Source organism: Anomaloglossus baeobatrachus, chromosome 3, assembly GCF_048569485.1.
Source record: "Anomaloglossus baeobatrachus isolate aAnoBae1 chromosome 3, aAnoBae1.hap1, whole genome shotgun sequence".
NCBI lineage: Eukaryota > Metazoa > Chordata > Amphibia > Anura > Aromobatidae > Anomaloglossus > Anomaloglossus baeobatrachus.
The window spans coordinates 677,440,985-677,461,177 of NC_134355.1; positions in this window are offsets into that span (position 1 = coordinate 677,440,985).

A 20,193-nucleotide genomic window follows, 5' to 3' on the forward strand; every position below is an offset into this window, starting at 1 on the left:
TGTAAAGCCCATGGCACTGTGGCTAACCTCCCTAGATGTGGAAGGAAAAGAAAAATTGACGAGAGATTTCAACGCAAGATTGTGCGGATGGTGGATAAAGAACCTCGACTAACATCCAAACAAGTTCAAGCTGCCCTGCAGTCCGAGGGTACAACAGTGTCAACCCGTACTATCCGTCGGCATCTGAATGAAAAAGGACTGTATGGTAGGATACCCAGGAAGACCCCACTTCTTACCCCGAGACATAAAAAAGCCAGGCTGGAGTTTGCCAAAACTTACCTGAGAAAGCCTAAAACGTTTTGGAAGAATGTTCTCTGGTCAGATGAGACAAAAGTAGAGCTTTTTGGGAAAAGTCATCAACATAGAGTTTGCAGGGGAAAAAAAAGAGGCATTCAAAGGAAAGAACACGGTCCCTAGAGTGAAACATGGAGGAGGTTCCCTGACGTTTTGGGGTTGCTTTGCTGCCTCTGGCACTGGACTGCTTGACCGTGTGCATGCCATTATGAAGTCTGAAGACTACCAACAAATTTTGCAGCATAATGTAGGGCCCAGTGTGAGAAAGCTGGGTCTTCCTCAGAGGTCATGGGTCTTCCAGCAGGACAATGACCCAAAACACACATCAAAAAGACTAGAAAATGGTTTGATAGAAAGCACTGGAGACTTCTAAAGTGGCCAGCAATGAGTCCAGACCTGAACCCAATAGAACACCTGTGGAGAGATCTCAGAATGGCAGTTTGGAGAAGGCTCCTTCACATCTCAGGGACCTGGAGCAGTTTGCCAAAGAAGAATGGTCTAAAATTCCAGCAGAGCATTGTAAGAAACTCATTGATGGTTACCGGAAGCGGTTGTGCGCAGTTATTTTGGCTAAAGGTTGTGCAACCAAGTATTAGGCTAAAGGCCGCTTTACATGCTGTGACATCGCTCAAGCGATGTCGTTGGGGGTCACAAAATTGGTGACGCATATCCGGTCACTTTAGCGATGTCTTTGCGTGTGACACCTATGAGCGATTTTGAATCGTCGTAAAAACGGTCAAAATCGCTCATCGGTGACATGCCCCCCTATTCTCGAATATCGCTGCTGCTCGGTGTGCGAAGTAGTTCGTCGCTCCTGCAGCAGCAGACATCGCTATGTGTGACACCGCAGGAACGAGGAACCTCACCTTACCTGCGGTCGGCCGCAATGAGGAAGGAAGGAGGTGGGCGGTATGTTACGTCCCGCTCATCTCCGCCCCTCCGCTTCTATTGGGCGGCGGTTCAGTGACGCTGCTGTGACTTAGAAAGGAGGCGGATCGCCGGTCACAGCGACGTCGCAGAGCAGGTATGTGTTACGAGGGGGACCCGGGGAAGCGTGCCAAGATGGGAAATGGACTGCTTCCGCCGGTCAAGGTCCACTGTGCGGTGTAAGGGACCGCCGCTATGGTGGGTGAAGAGTGAGCGGGTTGCTGCTAGCGATCGTCTGGAATGTCACAGACGATCTATGTACACCGATCTGCCCTAACCCGTGAGGGTTGTATGGCACAGATCTCACGGCTCGGTGTACCTGTTGCACGGGGAAGCACAGAGGTGCCCACGCACGTGTGCCAGTGGAAGTCACGAGAATATGGCACGAGGGTAGCACAGAGGTGCCCACGCACGTGTGCTTTCAATAACCAGGTGAGTCCAAAGGAGACTTGAGGAGCTCACCTGGGACAGGAACACGGCCTGTTGACGGGGGTACTGCCGGAGCAGCAAGGCAGGAACACGGCCTGCAAACGAGGTACTGCCGGAGCAGCAAGGGCCAAGCCCACAAGAGACAGTAATGCCTGAGCAGTGGCGTGGCAGCACGCTGCCAGACATCCAAACATAGAAGGACGGTCGCGCGCCGCCATGATGGCAGGGGGAGCTTTTAAGGAGGTGCAGCTCCACCCGAGGGCGGGCGCGAGGCGGAGATGACGGACTTGACCCAATCAGGGTCCACGACGTCCCAGCCTGGCCAGTCAGGATTCACCACGTCACCAGCCTTGTCATCAAGCCGTGTGACGTCAGTGAGCGAATCAGGACCCACCACGCATTGCACATGCTCACCCTCCTGCCTCTGGGAAATAGAGGCGGGATCCTCGGTCTCACAATGTGCAGAGATAACGGGAATCTCACTGCTTCCCTGAGCAGTAAACCTCTGCACATTGCGCAGCCTCGCAGACCTTCGGGGCCGCTGAGCAGGAGAGTCTGCGGCAGGCCAGGAATGGGAGACCGCTTCACTCCTTGTAACAGGAGAACCACTAGGTGTCACCCTTCTGCTGCCTCTCTGAGAAGGTATCTCCTGCACACTGCGCAGTCTGGCAGACCTTCGGCGCTGCTGAGCAGGAATGCTCGTGGCAGGCAAGGAATGGGAGACTGCCTCAGTCCTTGCCTCAGGAGAGCCACGAGATGTAACATTACCCCCCCGTCTAGGCCCCCCCCCCCCCCCCTGTCCGTGCTCGAAGGCCGCTATCAAACCCGGGGCGTGGATATGATCCTCCAACTCCCAGGATCTATGCTCCGGACCACGGCCGGCCCACTCCACGAGGTAGTACCTCTTGCCCTGTATGACTTTTGTCTCCACAAGTTTTGCCACCTCAGGGTCGTCGGACGGGGAGTCAGTTTGAGCCGGCAGGGACCCCGAGAATTTATTAAGTCGTACGGGTTTCAGGAGGGACACGTGAAAGGTGTTGGCTATAGCCCAGCGTGGAGGGAGCTGGAGTCGATATGCCACTGGGTTTACCTGCTGTAGTACTTTAAACGGACCCAGATACCTAGGGGCGAATTTGGCTGCCTGTACCCGTAGGTTAACATTTTTAGAGGACAGCCATACTAGGTCACCAGGGGCGAAGGATGGTGCAGGGCGGCGGCGAACATCAGCCGTTGTCACCATCCGGTCTTTAGCCCTTTTAAGAGCCTCTTGGGTGTCATCCCAGATCTCCCGGGCCTTGGTCGCCCAATCCTCCACTCTAGTATCGGGTGACGTAATGGGCATCGGAACCGGGATTCTGGGATGTTGTCCGTTATTGAGTAGGAACGGAGTCTGGCCAGAGGATTCATGGACCGAATTGTTAATGGCAAATTCGGCCCAAGGAAGGAGGTTAGCCCAGTTGTCGTGGTGCGCGGATATAAAATGGCGGAGGTAAGTTACCAAGGTCTGATTAGTCCTCTCCACTAGTCCATTGGTCTCAGGATGGTATGCGGAGGAGATGTTCAGCTCTATCTGCAGGAGCTTACAGAGCTCTCTCCAGAAGCGAGACGCGAACTGGGGACCCCGGTCGCTCACCACCTTGTCAGGCATGCCATGCAACCTAAATACATGCCGAATGAACAAGGTGGCGAGAGCACGTGACGTCGGGAGTCGTGGGAGAGGCACCAAGTGGACCATTTTAGAGAAGTGGTCCGTGATGACCCATACGACCCTGTGCCCTGCTGACTTGGGCAGATCTCCCAGGAAGTCCATCCCTACCACTTCCCAGGGACGATCCGGCACTGGCAGTGGGTGAAGAAGACCTGCCGGTCTCTGCCGGGACGGCTTATTCCGAGCACACGACATACAGGCTCCCACATATTCCTGTATGTCCTGGGGTAGTCTCGGCCACCAATAATGCCTGGTCACCAGGTCTCTGGTCCTTTTGACCCCGAAGTGACCCCCGACCTTGGAGGCATGGGCCCACGATAGCACCTCGTTCCGTAGTTCAGGGGGAACGAGGGTTTTGCCAGGTGGCACCTGGTCCAAAGAAGTGGGAGTGACCATCCTCAAGCTGTCCGGGGTTAGTATAAGACGAGGCTCCTCCTCGTCCTCCTCCAACACAACCATACAACGTGACAAGGCATCGGCCCGTACGTTCTTCTCACCGGCCAGGTGGCGGATAATAAAGCGGAACCGGGAGAAGAATAAAGACCAACGGGCCTGCCTTGGGTTCAGGCGTTGTGCTGTCTGGAGGTATGTGAGGTTTTTGTGGTCAGAAAATACCTCAAATGGATGCTTCGCACCCTCCAGGAGATGCCGCCATTCCTGGAATGCTAGTTTCATCGCCAGTAACTCCCTATCCCCTATGGAGTAGTTCCTCTCGGCCGGAGAAAAGGTCTTGGAGAAAAAGAAACACGGATGTTTCCTTCCTCGTTCGTTTTTCTGGTACAGGACTGCACCTGCACCGACCGAAGAGGCGTCTACCTCCAGTAGGAAGGGTTTGGAGATGTCTGGACGATGAAGGATGGGCGCTCTGGAGAAGTGAGTTTTGAGAGTGTGAAATGCCTCTACCGTTTCCCGTGTCCATGCTTTGGGATTAGCGCCCTTGCGGGTAAGGGCAATGATGGGTGCTGCCACCGTCGAGAAGTTGGGAATGAACTGGCGATAATAATTGATAAACCCCAAGAATCGCTGGATCGCCTTCAGCGAGCTGGGCTCAGGCCAGTTCATCACTGTCTCCAACTTCCCCGGATCCATTGCTAACCCCTGACTGGACACTATGTACCCCAGGAACGGCAAGGATTCCTGTTCAAAAACGCACTTTTCCAGCTTAGCATATAACGAATGGGTGCGGAGCCTCTTAAGTACTCGGATGACATCCCTCCGATGGGTGGTAAGATCGGGGGAGAAGATAAGAATGTCATCCAGGTATGCAACCACGGAAAGATACAAATCCCGGAAAATGTCATTCACAAAGTCTTGAAATACGGCGGGGGCATTGCAGAGTCCGAAGGGCATTACTAGATACTCGTAGTGACCGTCCCTGGTGTTAAAGGCGGTCTTCCACTCATCGCCCTTTCGGACTCGCACTAGATTATACGCCCCGCGTAGATCCAGCTTTGTGAAGACCTTTGCCCCGCGGAATCGATCAAATAGCTCAGTAATGAGGGGCAAAGGGTATTTGTTCTTGATTGTGATTGCATTTAATCCCCTGTAATCGATACAGGGGCGCAGATCCCCTTCCTTCTTCTGCACAAAAAAGAACCCTGCACCAGCCGGTGAAATAGACTTGCGAATGAACCCCTTCGCCAGGCTGTCCTGAATATATTTGGACATAGCCTCCGTCTCTGGAGCAGAGAGTGGATACACTCTGCCTCTGGGGGGCTCGGAGCCTGGCTTCAGGTCTATTCGGCAATCATATGGCCGGTGGGGAGGAAGAGTATCTGCGGCCCTTTTGGAAAAGACATCCCTGTAGGCCTCATAAGGTGTCGGTAAACCCGGCCCCTCAGTATTCCCTGAGGACCCAACCGACCTAATGGTAGCGGGTGGTTCGGTAGTCACGAGGTGCTCTCTACAGGATCCTGCCCAGGATGAGATCTCCCCTGTTGCCCAGTTGAGTATAGGAGCATGCTGTCTCAACCAGGGAAGACCCAGTAGGATCTCATCCGTCCCCCCTGGAAGCACCAGGAAGGACACCTGCTCATGGTGTCCCGGTGGTACATCCATCCTGAGAGGGATGGTGATCTGGGTGATAGGATCGAGTAGTATGGACCCGTCGACTACCCGGACCCTGAGTGGCTTGGGCAACAGAACCAGGGGAACTGAGTATCGGGTTGCCAGGGAGGTCGAGATGAAATTGCCTTCAGCGCCTGAGTCCAAGCAAGCCAGGGCAGAGAAGAGAGTAGTGCCGAACTGCAACTGGGCACTGATAGTCAACCTAGAGGGAGAAGTAGCGTCTAGAGTCCCCCCTCTGATAGAAACTAGACGCTGTCTTTTCCCGACGGTTTGGGACATCGGGTAGCTATGTGTCCCCTCTGCCCACAGGAAAATCAGATGACACAAGACCGAGAACCTGGGGCAGAGGAGACCACCTTGGACACCTCCATTGACTCCACGGAGTCGCCTACAGGACTGACTGGGGGACCTGTCTGATGGAAGACGGGAGTCAGACGCTTTTTAGGCCGAGAAGACGTGGGTGCTGAAGAGACCTCGAGCCTTCGCTCCGCCTGGCGGATGTCTATGCGAGAGGCAACCTGAATCAAGGACTCTAAAGTGGCAGGCACCTCACGTGTGGCCAGTGCGTCTTTGACAAACCCTGCCAGGCCCTCCCAAAACACAGGGACAAGGACCTTATCCGGCCAGTCCAGCTCTGCGGCCAGTGTCCTAAAATGTACAGCAAAGTCCCCGACTGAAGCAGACCCTTGCCGAAGTCGTAGGAGGCGCAGCGCGGAATCGTGGGTGACTTGAGGCCCGAGGAACACCATTCTCATGGCCCCAAGATAAGCTGCTAAGTTATTCACCACACGATCTCCGCGCTCCCACAACGGCGTGGACCACTTCAGCGCTCTCCCTGTGAGCAGGGACTGGACGAAGGCTACCTTCGCCTTCTCGGTAGCGTAAAGAGTCGCGGACAGCTCTAAGTAGGTGGTAACCTGGTTTATAAACCCACGGCACTCAGAGCTGTTGCCGCTAAAGCGCTCTGGAAGCGCAAGGCGAGGAGACCTTCCGCCCAATAGCACAGCCTGGGTAGCCGCCTGGGTGGCGACTGTCGTCAGAGTAGTCTTATCGGAGGAAGACTGCTCCACTGCTGCCAATCGTGACTCCAACTGCTGCACATAACGCAGCAACTGCTGCTGCTCTTCAGCCATAGCCAGACCTTTGGCGCGACCGTAATGTTACGAGGGGGACCCGGGGAAGAGTGCCAAGATGGGAAATGGACTGCTTCCGCCGGTCAAGGTCCACTGTGCGGTGTAAGGGACCGCCGCTATGGTGGGTGAAGAGTGAGCGGGTTGCTGCTAGCGATCGTCTGGAATGTCACAGACGATCTATGTACACCGATCTGCCCTAACCCGTGAGGGTTGTATGGCACAGATCTCACGGCTCGGTGTACCTGTTGCACGGGGAAGCACAGAGGTGCCCACGCACGTGTGCCAGTGGAAGTCACGAGAATATGGCACGAGGGTAGCACAGAGGTGCCCACGCACGTGTGCTTTCAATAACCAGGTGAGTCCAAAGGAGACTTGAGGAGCTCACCTGGGACAGGAACACGGCCTGTTGACGGGGGTACTGCCGGAGCAGCAAGGCAGGAACACGGCCTGCAAACGAGGTACTGCCGGAGCAGCAAGGGCCAAGCCCACAAGAGACAGTAATGCCTGAGCAGTGGCGTGGCAGCACGCTGCCAGACATCCAAACATAGAAGGACGGTCGCACGCCACCATGATGGCAGGGGGAGCTTTTAAGGAGGTGCAGCTCCACCCGAGGGCGGGCGCGAGGCGGAGATGACGGACTTGACCCAATCAGGGTCCACGACGTCCCAGCCTGGCCAGTCAGGATTCACCACGTCACCAGCCTTGTCATCAAGCCGTGTGACGTCAGTGAGCGAATCAGGACCCACCACGCATTGCACATGCTCACCCTCCTGCCTCTGGGAAATAGAGGCGGGATCCTCGGTCTCACAATGTGCAGAGATAACGGGAGTCTCACTGCTTCCCTGAGCAGTAAACCTCTGCACATTGCGCAGCCTCGCAGACCTTCGGGGCCGCTGAGCAGGAGAGTCTGCGGCAGGCCAGGAATGGGAGACCGCTTCACTCCTTGTAACAGGAGAACCACTAGGTGTCACCCTTCTGCTGCCTCTCTGAGAAGGTATCTCCTGCACACTGCACAGTCTGGCAGACCTTTGGCGCTGCTGAGCAGAAGTGCTCGTGGCAGGCAAGGAATGGGAGACTGCCTCAGTCCTTGCCTCAGGAGAGCCACGAGATGTAACAGTATGTGCGTGTGGCGCTGCCGTAAAGATAATGTTCGCTACGGCAGCGATCACACGATATCGCATGTACGATGGGGGCAGGTGCTTTCGCGCTTGACATCGCTAGCAATTGCTAGCGAAGTCGTAGCGTGTAAAGCAGCCTTAAGGGTGCCAATACTTTTGTCTGGCCCATTTTTGGAGTTTGTGTGAAATGGTCAATGATTTGATTTTTGTTTCATTCTCTTTTGTGTTTTTTCATTGCAAGCAAAATAAATGAAGATAATACCAAAGAATTTAGGAGTCTTAAGAAAAGGCCATTCACAACTTTGGGAGCGATTCACAAGGAGTGGACGCTGCTGGAGTCAGTGCTTCAAGAGCCACCACGCACAGACGTATCCAGGACATGGGCTACAAGTGTCACATTCCTTGTGTCACCGCTCATGACCAATAGACAACGCCAGAAGCCTCTTACCTGGGCCAAGGAGAAAAGATCTGGACTGTTCTCACTGGTCCAAAGTGTTGTTTTCAGATAAAACTAAATTTTGCATTTCATTTGGAAATGGCGGTCCCAGAGTCTGGAGGAAGAGTGGAGGCCACAATCCAAGCTTCAGAGGTCTAGTGTGAAGTCTCCACAATCAGTGATGGTTTGGGGAGCCATGTCATCTGCTGGTGTAGAAACACTGTGTTTTATCAAGACCAAAGTCAGCGCAGCCGTCTACCAGGACATTTTACAGCACTTCATGCTTCCCTCTGCTGACAAGCTTTCTGGAGATGAAAATGTCATTTCCCAGCAGGACTTGGCCCCTGTCCACACTGCCAAAAGTACCAATACCTGGTTTACTAACCACAGTATCACTGTGCTTGATTGGCAGCAAACTCACCTGACCTAAACCCCATAGAGAATCTATGAGAGACACCAGAGCCAACAATGCAGACGAGCTGAATGCGGCTATCAAAGCCACCTGGGCTTCTATAATACCTAAGCAATGCCACAGGCTGATCGCCTCCATGCCACATTACCACATAAATGCAGTAATTCATGCAGAAGGACCCGACCAAGTATTGCGGCAATTACTGTACAGAATTTTCAGTAGGCGCCAACATTTCTGAGTGTAAAATCATTATTTCAGTTGGTCTTATAAAATATTCTAATTTTCTGAGATAATAACTTTTGGGTTTTCATTTCCTGTAAGCCATAATCATCAACATTAACAGAAATAAACATGTTAAATAGATCCCTCTGTGTGTAATGACTCTATATAATATATAGAAATAGATGACTCTGTGCGTAATGACTCTATATAATATATAGGAATAGATCCCTCTGTGTGCAATGACTCTATATAATATATAGAAATAGATGACTCTGTGCGTAATGACTCTATATAATATATAGGAATAGATCCCTCTGTGTGCAATGACTCTATATAATATATAGGAATAGATCCCTCTGTGTGCAATGACTCTATATAATATATAGGAATAGATCCCTCTTTGTGTAATGACTCTATATAATATATAGGAATAGATCCCTCTGTGTGCAATGACTCTATATAATATATAGGAATAGATCCCTCTGTGTGTAATGACTCTATAGAATATATAGGAATAGATCCCTCTGTGTGTAATGACTCTATATAATATATAGGAATAGATCCCTCTGTGTGTAATGACTCTATATAATATATAGGAATAGATCCCTCTGTGTGTAATGACTCTATATAATATATAGAAATAGATCCCTCTGTGTGTAATGACTCTATATAATATATATTAATAGACCACTATGTGTGTAATGACTCTATAGAATATATAGGACTAGATCACTCTGTGTGTGTAATGACTCTATATAATATATAGGAATAGATCCCTCTGTGTGTAATGACTCTATATAATATATAGGAATAGATGACTCTGTGCGTAATGACTCTATATAATATATAGGAATAGATCCCTCTGTGTGCAATGACTCTATATAATATATAGGAATAGATCCCTCTGTGTGTAATGACTCTATAGAATATATATTAATAGATCACTCTGTGTGTGTAATGACTCTATAGAATATATATTAATAGATCACTCTGTGTGTGTAATGACTCTATAGAATATATAGGAATAGATCCCTCTGTGTGTAATGACTCTATATAATATATAGGAATAGATCCCTCTGTGTGTAATGACTCTATATAATATATAGGAATAGATCCCTCTGTGTGTAATGACTCTATATAATATATAGAAATAGATCCCTCTGTGTGTAATGACTCTATATAATATATATTAATAGACCACTATGTGTGTAATGACTCTATAGAATATATAGGACTAGATCACTCTGTGTGTGTAATGGCTCTATATAATATATAGGAATAGATCCCTCTGTGTATAATGACTCTATATAATATATAGGAATAGATGACTCTGTGCGTAATGACTCTATATAATATATAGGAATAGATCCCTCTGTGTGTAATGACTCTATAGAATATATATTAATAGATCACTCTGTGTGTGTAATGACTCTATAGAATATATAGGACTAGATCACTCTGTGTGTGTAATGACTCTATATAATATATAGGAATAGATCCCTCTGTGTGTAATGACTCTATAGAATATATAGGAATAGATCCCTCTGTGTGTAATGACTCTATATAATATATAGGAATAGATCCCTCTGTGTGTAATGACTCTATAGAATATATAGGAAGATATCCCTCTGTGTGTAATGACACTATAGAATATATAGGAATAGATCCCTCTGTGTGTAATGACTCTATAGAATATATATTAATAGATCACTCTGTGTGTGTAATGACTCTATAGAATATATAGGAATAGATCCCTCTGTGTGTAATGACTCTATAGAATATATAGGAATAGATCCCTCTGTGTGTAATGACTCTATAGAATATATATGAATAGATCCCTCTGTGTATAATGACTCTATAGAATATATAGGAATAGATCCCTCTGTGTGTAATGACTCTATAGAATATATAGGAATAGATCCCTCTGTGTGTAATGACTCTATAGAATATATAGGAATAGCTCCCTCTGTGTGTAATGACTCTATATAATATATGAATAGATCCCTCTGTGTGTAATGACTCTATAGAATATATAGGAATAGATCCCTCTGTGTGTAATGACTCTATAGAATATATATTAATAGATCACTCTGTGTGTAATGACACTATAGAATATATAGGAATAGATCCCTCTGTGTGTAATGACTCTATATAATATATAGGAATACATCCCTCTGTGTGTAATGACTCTATATAATATATAGGAATAGATCCCTCTGTGTGTAATGACTCTATATAATACAGTTAGGTCCAGAAATATTTGGACAGTGACACAAGTTTTGTTATTTTAGCTGTTTATAAAAACATGTTCAGAAATACAATTATATATAATATGGGCTGAAAGTGCACACTCCCAGCTGCAATATGAGAGTTTTCACATCCAAATCGGAGAAAGGGTTTAGGAATCATAGCTCTGTAATGCATAGCCTCCTCTTTTTCAAGGGACCAAAAGTAATTGGACAAGGGACTCTAAGGGCTGCAATTAACTCTGAAGGCGTCTCCCTCGTTAACCTGTAATCAATGAAGTAGTTAAAAGGTCTGGGGTTGATTACAGGTGTGTGGTTTTGCATTTGGAAGTTGTTGCTGTGACCAGACAACATGCGGTCTAAGGAACTCTCAATTGAGGTGAAGCAGAACATCCTGAGGCTGAAAAAAAAGAAAAAATCCATCAGAGAGATAGCAGACATGCTTGGAGTAGCAAAATCACTATGGGGAGATAAGGTATGCACACCAGTGACTATGTAAGGGGAATACATGGAATAGCAGAAACTGCTGTGTGAATACTGACATGAAAAATTCAATAGCTGTATGTAAGGATGAAATGTGAAAAATGGAACCTACATTACTGCCATGAATATATGAATAAAGAGAAATTTAGCTACTGAATTAATCAATGCAATAGAGCCCCAACACTACGCCAAAGTATTTCTCTACGTTGGGGTCCCTAGCTTGTGTGTGTCCTCTCATGCAGTTAAAAAACTTACCGTGTATGGGAAGCTGAGACCCAGGCTATATATACGATGTGGATTGGCAATAGGTGTGTATGGGGAGGGTTCACAAACGAAAAACTACTAACAAATACAAAATAACGTTTGGAACTCCATTCTATGTCTGAACTGGGTGCAAAAACCTAAAAAAACATCACTATGGGGAGATAAGGTATGCACACCAGTGACTATGTAAGGGGAATACATGGAATAGCAGAAACTGCTGTGTGAATACTGACATGAAAAATTCAATAGCTGTATGTAAGGATGAAATGTGTGTAATGACTCTATAGAATATATAGGAATAAATCCCTCTGTGTGTAATGACTCTATAGAATATATATGAATAGATCCCTCTGTGTATAATGACTCTATATAATATATAGGAATAGATCCCTCTGTGTGTAATGACTATATAATATATAGAAATAGATCCCTCTGTGTGTAATGACTCTATAGAATATATATTACTAGATCACTATGTGTGTAATGACTCTACAGAATATATAGGACAAGATCTCTCTGTGTGTAATGACTCTATATAATATATAGGAATAGATCCCTCTGTGTGTAATGACTATAGACTATATAGGAATAGATCCCTCTGTGTGTAATGACTCTATATAATATATAGGAATAGATCCCTCTGTGTGTAATGACTCTATAGAATATATATTAATAGATCACTGTGTGTGTAATGACTCTATAGAATATATAGAAATAGATGACTCTGTGCGTAATGACTCTATATAATATATAGGAATAGATCCCTCTGTGTGCAATGACTCTATATAATATATAGGAATAGATCCCTCTGTGTGTAATGACTATAGAATACATAGGAATAGCTCCCTCTGTGTGTAATGACTCTATAGAATATATAGGAATAGATCCCTCTGTGTGTAATGACTCTATAGAATATATAGTAATAGATCCCTCTGTGTGTAATGACACTATAGAATATATAGGAATAGATCCCTCTGTGTGTAATGACTCTATAGAATATATATTAATAGATCACTGTGTGTGTAATGACTCTATAGAATATATAGGAATAGATCCCTCTGTGTGTTATGACTCTATAGAATATATAGGAATAGATCCCTCTGTGTGTAATGACTCTATAGAATATATAGGAATAGATCCATCTGTGTGTAATGACTCTATATAATATAAAGGAATAGATCCCTCTGTGTGTAATGACTCTATATAATATATAGGAATAGATCCCTCTGTGTGTAATGACTTTATATAATATATAGGAATATATCCCTCTGTGTGTAATGACTCTATAGAATATATAGGAATAGATCCCTCTGTGTGTAATGACTCTATAGAATATATAGGAATAGATCCCTCTGTGTATAATGACTCTATATAATATATGAATAGATCCCTCTGTGTGTAATGACTCTATAGAATATATATGAATAGATCCCTCTGTGTGTAATGACTCTATATAATATATGGGAATAGATCCCTCTGTGTGTAATGGCTCTATAGAATATATATGAATAGATCCCTCTGTGTGTAATGACTCTATATAATATATAGGAATAGATCCCTCTGTGTGTAATGACTTTATATAATATATAGGAATAGATCCCTCTGTGTGTAATGACTCTATATAATATATAGGAATAGATCCCTCTGTATGTAATGACTCTATAGAATATATAGGAATAGATCCCTCTGTGTGTAATGACTCTATAGAATATGTAGGAATATATCCCTCTGTGTATAATGACTCTATATAATATATAGGAATAGATCCCTCTGTGTGTAATGACTCTATAGAATATATATGAATAGATCCCTCTGTGTGTAATGACTCTATATAATATATGGGAATAGATCCCTCTGTGTGTAATGACTCTATATAATATATAGGAATAGATCCCTCTGTGTGTAATGACTCTATAGAATATATATGAATAGATCCCTCTGTGTGTAATGACTCTATAAAATATATAGGAATAGATCCCTCTGTGTGTAATGACTCTATATAATATATAGGAATAGATCCCTCTGTGTGTAATGACTCTATATAATATATAGGAATAGATCCCTATGTGTGTAATGACTCTATAAAATATATAGGAATAGATCCCTCTGTGTGTAATGACTCTATAAAATATATAGGAATAGATCCCTCTGTGTGTAATGACTCTAAATAATATATGTGATTCCTTTTTGTGTTGAATTACTGAAATAAATGAACTTTTTGATGATATTCTAATTTATTGAGATGCACCTGTATAACACTCTGTGTTGCTGGGGTTCTGCGTCTCTTTCTGATGCGTATTTGTAAGTTCCCACAAGCTCAGCGCACTCCCTCCTTAAATACTCTGTGCTGCTGGGCGGCTGCTTCTTCAACAATGTACGTGTGACCTTCCATGTATGTCTCCCCTGAAATACTCTGTGCTGCTGGTGACCAGCTTCTTCAGTGTCACATGTGTTGGAATATTTTTCCACATTTTATATATCTCTTGAGACAATTGGAAAATATTTCATTTTGATTACAGTCTGTTTACGTAAGAGTGGACCGTCCCTTTAAATTCCTCTCTTCTTCACCTAACGGGCCGGGTTTAGGTGATGATTTCCCGAGTGTCACTCAGCTGAGAGATCTGCATCCAGATGGCAATGCCAGAAGAGCTGTGACCTCTTGGAGAGGTGGCGCAGCAGCTGCGGCTGTTTTTCTGGGAGAGAAGATGTTCCTTTCTTTAAGAGGTCACGTGGCTATGGAGATGGCGAACAAGAAAGTGATGACTGTTGGACTTTGTTATAATTTTCAGGCTGCTATAGAAAGTATCTCCGGCTCCGGAGGAACCCGTGTCCACCAATTACATCCAAACAACCGTGCAATACTTCATCTCTCCAGTGGAGGCGCTGCAGGGAAACTGAAAACTTGCGGCCATATTCTCCCGCAGTTTGCAGTGGATCGCTCGTGTCCCAGCAATGAAACAACCTGTAATCAGTGACGAGCAAGTCAAACTCTGCACAAGTCGAGTTTGGACCAAATGTTTTGAAATTCATTGAAGTTTACCAAGTCAAATAATTCTCAATTTCACTTAAAATGGTCTTTTCAATCTTACAGGTAGAGTAGAAGGGCCATGTGACCTCAGGTGCAGATTTTATGTTAACCCACTGGCAATCATGAGGGACTATAGATCACTGATGGCTTGGAGCCACTATAAAACCACATGCAGCAGAAGCAGCTGCCATTTACTTGGGAATAGAGATATAAGAGAACCCTCATATAGCCCCTATGTACAACATGAGCCCCCACATAACCCCCTATATACAGGATGAACCCTCATATAGCACGTAAGTAATATTAGTCACCATATAGCCACCTATATACAGTATGAGCCCCCCATAGCTTCCTATATACAGTATAAACCCACACATAGCCTGCTATACACAGTGTGAGCCCCCACATTGCCTCCTAAATAGAGCATAAGCGTTCACATAGCCCCTATATACAGCAGGACCTCCCACATAGCCCCTATATACAGTAGGAGCTCCCACATAGCCTCCTATATACAGTAGGAGCCCTCACATAGCCTCCTATATACAGTAGCAGCTCCCACATAGTTTCCTAAATACAGTATGAGCCCCCACATAGCCCCTATATACAGTAGGAGCCCCCATAAAGTTTCCTATATACAGTATGAAACCCCACATAGCCCCTATATACAGTAGGAACCCCCACATAGTTTCCTATATACAGTAAGAACCCCCACATAGTTTCCTATATACAGTATGAGCCCCCCACATAGCCCCCTATATACAGTAGGAGCCGCCACAAAGTTTCCTATATACAGTATGAGCCCCCCACATAGCCCCCTATATACAGTAGGAGCTCTCACATAGTTCCCAATATACAGTAGGAGCTCCCACATAGCCCCCTATATAGATTAGGAGCCCCCACATAGTTTCTTATATACAGTATGAGCCCCCCACATAGCCCCCTATATACAGTAGGAGCCCCCACATAGCCTCCTATATACAGTATGAGCCCCCCACGTAGCCCCCTATATACAGAATAAGCCTCCACATAGTGCTGTATATACAGTACGAGGCACTACAAAAGATTATAATGAGGGCAATCTGGCCAAGGGCCTCCCCAGATCCTTAGTCCCCGGGCAGTGGGCCAGACTACCCTCATTATAATCTGTCGATGAAGATGGATTACCTGGACTACAGCGCACTTGCCGTTTTTTGTTCTTTTTTTATGACGTGGTGAATGGGGAGAGTTTTATTTTCAGCAAAGTGTTTTTTTTGGTGTGTGTTTCTTTTTTTTTCTTCTGGGTTAGTAATGGGGGTGTCTGATAGACGTCTCTCCATTACTAACCCCTGGGCTTAATCCCAGCTGTGTTTTTGCATAATTCACAGCTGACATCAACCCCAAATAGCATTACCCTGCTTGTTACCATACCAGGGAAGAGCCGAGCAAAGCGTCAGTAAATACTTTTGGGCTGATGGAAGAGCCCAATAACCATGGACCTTCTCAGCCTGAAAATACCAGCCCCCAGCGGTCTGCTTTACCTTTGTTGGTCATTAAAAATGGGAGGGACCCCATGTTTTTTTTATCTATCTATCTATCCAACTATCTATCTATCTATCATCTTTGCATGTGACAACGTTAATTTCTTAATGTATTCAATTCTGGTCCTTGTCATACGGACGGCACACAGATGCTACATAGATGCCATCCGTGTGCCGTACGTGTTTTTCACAGAACCATTGAGACTTGGCTTTTCATCTGTGCGGATGCTAAAAAATGGGCATGTCCCTGTGTGGATCACATGATCCACTGTCTGATGAGAGCCAGATCCCATAGGTTATACAGTTGGCTGATCACGGAAATCACTCGTGCCCTTAGGATTGGCCGTGTGAGGACAACATCTTTGGCTCTTCTTCAGGATCAGCCTTTTGACTTATGATATCACGATATGGTGACACTCGGAGAAGGCGTTCAATTGTGTTTGTTTTTCTTCCTCGTTTTAATTAGATAGATTTTCCATTTCTGCTCAGTGAAGTCCCCTAAGGGGCTGAAGTTTATTTTGGATACACCGAAGGCTCCTCCTAACTCATTTGTCACACCGGTATCTCATATCAGGAGCGTCTACTTGAAGTTCGGTATTGTAATGAGATCCGATGTGAATTTTTTTTGTACTTTGCTTCAAATTAAGGATTGGTTACAGAAATATACCGTACTTTGTTTAAAATAAAAAAAAAAAAAAATTAAAAACTACTTACAAAATAGCGAACAGTGGAAAAAAAAAAGGATAAAACCTGTGGAGATCATCTTGAAGATGAAAACATTTGGAATTTGTAGTAGATTTAGAGGTGACAACTTCATTTAGACACTGAGTTTTCCCAGGCAAAATCCACCTAACAAAGGCATCAAGAGTGGGAAGAAAACCAGTTCAGGACTAGTAAAGTACATTTTTAAATTTCTTCATCTTTCTATAAAAAATATTTTTATTGGGGATGGGTCTAGTAACAGGATTTTGATTTTGCTTTTAATTATTTATTTATTTATCTACTTTTTATTTATTTATCTAACTCATTCTGCCTGGCAAAGATCACAAATTAAATTATAAAATACTTTTTTTCTTTATCTGATTTTCCCTGTAACTGGGGCTGTAATTAGCTCCAGTTACAGTGGAAATTCCACCTTCTGGCTAATTAGGGTCTCCTAGGACCCAGCAGCTCCTGTTTCCTTCCTACACTCAGTAGTCATGTGATTGCTGGGTCCCTTATATATGTAAGGGAGTTGAGGATCTCTGCAGCTTAAGTAAACATCGCCATCTGGTGGTCAGAAATGGTAAGAACAGAAACAAAAATAGAACAGCCGGGACTACAAAGTGATTTGTCAGTTTCCTACAGGGAAGTGATAAGAAGAGACACCAGGCCAGGTGACAGTTGCGTTACAGGTACTAAATATAAAACGGACAGGGCCAATATGAGAGTTGTTGGTGCCAGAATCCTGTTGCAGGAAGGCTGTGTGGCAGTGAAGAGAGTTTCCGGACCCATCGCACACAAGAGGTTCCTATAGTGGTCAAATCCCAGAGAAGGTCTGAGCTATACCTGAGAAAGGAAGATTGGTGACCTGAGCTGATAGGAGGATCCGTGACCAGCGCCAGTAGAAGACCGTGACCAGTGCCAGTAGAAGACCGTGACCAGTGCCAGTAGAAGTTTGTGACCAGAGTCAGTAGAAGACTGTACCCTGCACCATTAAAAGCCCATGACCTGCCCCAGTAGAAAACTATAACCAGTGCCAGTAGAAGCCCATGACCAGCACCAGTAGAAAACAGTGACCAGTGTCAGAAGTTTATGACCTGTGCCAGTAGAAGACTGTGAAATGCATCAGTAGAAGCCCGTGATCTGCACCAGTAGAAGACTTTAACCAGTGCCAGTAGAAGCCCATAACATGCACCAGTAGAAGACTATGACCAGCACCAGTAGAAGACCGAGATCAGCTCCAGTTAAAGCCTGCGAACCATGCCAGTAGAAGACCATGATCAGCACCAGTAAATCACATGACCCACACTAGTAGAAGACCATGACCTGCGCCAGTGGAAGACTCGTTATCAGTACCAGTATAAGACTGTTACTGGATCACACTAGGCCCGAGAAGTGACCCAGCTATAGCAGAGGACTATTTTTTGTGGGTTGTTGCTTCTTGAACAGAATTACGGTATTGAGTGGAGAATTAGGCCGTGCTTCAGACCACGAAAGTGGCCAACCAAGGTGTGCAGAGATGCCCCAATGTGGACTTGAGGCCTTGCGAGTAGTCTCCCAGAACCTGCTAGGGCCATACACTGTATATTTTTGTTAGATAAGTAGACAACAGTAATGAATAGAGTGACACTGACTTTTCCGTGCTAGAGTGATCTAGAGAATGATAATGCCGATGGTGCCTGTAAGTGGTAAGAATAATACTGGGTAATAATACTGCGATTGCTTTCCTTATACTTGTGCTGTTGCTTAATCCACTGTGAAATTATCTGATTTACTACTGTTACTTGCACTATACCAAAGCACAGTGGATCAGTGGTTAGCTCTGCAGTCTTGTGGTGGCTCAGTGGTTAGCACTGCAGTTTTGTGGTGGCTCAGTGGTTAGCACTGCAGTCTTGAAGCGCTGGGGTCCTGGGTTCAAATCCCACCAAATACAACATCTGCAAGGAGTTTGTATGTTCTCCCCGTGTTTGCGTGGGTTTCCTCTGGTTTCTTCTCACACTCCAAAGACATACAGATAGGGAATTTAGATTGTGAGCCCCAATGGGGACAGTGTTCCTGATGTATGTAAAGTGCTGTGGAATAGGTTAGCGCTACATAAAAATAAATTTTATTTTTTTTATTACTAATATCTTGTATTTAAAGCATTAATCCTTTATTTGTATATAGGTAGTAAACCGTTGTTGGTTCAGTCACCACTACCTCCTCATTGTCTGCGTTATTGCATCCGGACACCTGCATACACTCACAATGCTTTTTCGGCATTGTATATAATAAAAGACAAGGCAGAAATGGTAGTAAACCATCTCTGCCTTCTCTATGGCAATCGAACGCTCCTGCAACTGAACGATCTTGTGCAACTGCTCTACTATGCAGCGATGTTTTAGAATGCCACTGCAGAGTAGACAAAGCCTATGGATGGTCCAGACGCAGTTAAATGCAGTGTGACTTCATCACTTGTATATAAACTAAGCACAATGCCAGCCTTTGAATAAAAGACCTAAAAAATGTCATATTTTGCTACCTCTGAAGCTTAATCAAACATGCTTATTAGGGAGCTCGGTGCACCCTGGGTGTGGTCAAGAGGCTCAGGAGACTTTTATGGCAAATGGTTTTACATGACTCGCCTCCTTCACAGGTGATTGACAGGGCTTGCTTGCTGGAGTGTGTACTGTCTGCAGAAAAAGCTCAGGAAATACAGTACTGTCAATCACTAGTGAAGGAGTCAGGGACATGCAAATACCAGTTTGGGGAACAGTGTACTGAGTGTCATGATTCTGATGAGTGGTGCTCTGCAGAGCCTGTACTGGGCCTCATATTTTCCTCCGGTGAACTCGTTGTTCCCAGTCTAATCCTGTGTGGTATGGGAGGGGTCTGTTCTTTGAAGCCTCGTTCTGGGGTATGGCTTTGCTTTATCTGGAAGCCAGTACACTCGGAACACCGCCAGTGATAGTTCCTGTTTAGCAGTGCACATCTCTGGTTCCCGTAAGTGACTGACCTGATCTTGTCCCTCACCCTAGTTCCTCGCACGCTGTCCCGTCTCCTCCCTTACGCCGTCTTGACTCCCTGCCTCCCTGACCTTCGCCTTGTTCCTGACCCCCGGATCCACTCTCTAACTTGTACCTGACTTGTCCTCTTGGCTACCGTCCTCGGCTTGTATTCTGACCCCGACTCCGCTCTCTTCCTGGTACTTTTTTGTTGATTCCTGGT